We start from the raw sequence: 1,573 nt of genomic DNA on the forward strand, positions 1-1,573 counted from the left end.
AATATTAATTATGAGGAAAAAATGTATAGACAAACTAGTTAAATGAACCTAAACATAATGTGTATAGAAACCATTAAATAAAATCATGACATTTTTACTTTGGTTAAAACCATAACCTAGGAATTGAAAATGGAATATCCAACTCATCAGACAGAAGATAAAATTAATAAAAATCCCCAAATTCCCTGTCCAAATCAAACCAAGAAACAGAGCTCAATCAGAATGATGAACAGTGAACCTGTAAACCATAACATGTTCATAACTCTCCCCTGGCTTCACAATCTGCGAAGGAAAATTAGGATGATTCACAGAATCCGGAAACCCTTGAGTTTCCAAGCAAAGCCCTGCGTATTCCTTATACACAACCCCTTCTTTCCCTTTCACATCCTTCAACTGATTCGCCGTATAAAATTGAACTCCCGGCTGATTACTCCATAGCTCCATCTTCCTCTCTGAAATTCTCCCTGTAACCTCCGCCACTTTCTTCAAATGCTCACTCTCAGTGTCGTCCACCACGTAATTAATGTCGTATCCGCCGACTACGCTCTTAATCTGTGACCCGATCTCTCGTGGGGTTGAGAAATCGAAAGGGGTTCCGGCCACTGGCACGATTTCACCGGTGGGGATGAGCTCGGTGTCGACGGGAGTTATGCTTGAGGCGAAGAGTTTGATTTTGTGAGATAGAATGTCGCCGCTTGAATGGCTGTCTAGATTCCAGTAAGAGTGTTGGGCCAGGTTTACTGGGGTTGGTTTGTTTATGGATTTTGCTTCCATTTTTACTCCTAATTTGTTTGTTTCTATGAACATGTAAGTTACTGAAACTCAAAGATCACCGGGAAACCCTGTTTACACAAAAACCAAACAAAACCCTCCATTTGTTCATTGTAATCCTTTAATTTAGGGTTTAAGATTTACGGTTTAGAGTCCGACCTTGTTCGCCATCGAAACTGTCATGGGTGAATGTAATGTGGTTGTCCTTCACATAACTCTCCACCTTCCATATCACATCTCCGAACCCTTTCTTCCCACCTTCACATTCAAAATCTCAATATAAAATCAATTTTCTTAGCATTTTGATTGCTTTTAAATGTTCATGAATTTGAGTTAACTACCTATTAAGTAATGTAAACAATTTGAGTCATTTGGAGTTCTCAAATCCCGGTCCCAAGAGAGAGAAGCACATGTCATTACAGGGCAGTTAATAGATGACAGGAATAGGTGACAGTAGGAGTTTAACCAGGAAATAGATGACAATGAATAGGTGACAATACAAGTTAATAGATGACAATGAAAAAGATGAATTCACAATTAGAAAGGAAAACGTTGGGGGAGAGAAGGGAAGAAAAATGTTTTTAGATCGATGAAATATACCATGGAGCAAGTTCCTTCCATCATTAGGAGTGAGTTTATAAAAAACACCATCGATACCAAATTGAGCTCCTCCAATTCTATTTGCTACACGTCCAACGATGTTTCCAAAGTAGGTAGTATCATTCTGTCAAAACAAATGCATAAACAAATCATACCCTTTTATTCATTTTTCTCTTTTATACCAGAAAATCACAACAAAAAA

The 1,573-nt window shown here is 38.2% G+C and overlaps 1 pseudogene; it reads right to left on the reverse strand.

Moving 5' to 3' along the window:
- Positions 1-213: 213 nt before the first annotated feature.
- Positions 214-1,573, reverse strand: part of LOC120072286 — a 50,980-nt pseudogene continuing 49,620 nt past the window's right edge.

The sequence above is a fragment of the Benincasa hispida genome, chromosome 2, assembly GCF_009727055.1.
Source record: "Benincasa hispida cultivar B227 chromosome 2, ASM972705v1, whole genome shotgun sequence".
Taxonomy (NCBI): Eukaryota; Viridiplantae; Streptophyta; class Magnoliopsida; order Cucurbitales; family Cucurbitaceae; genus Benincasa; species Benincasa hispida.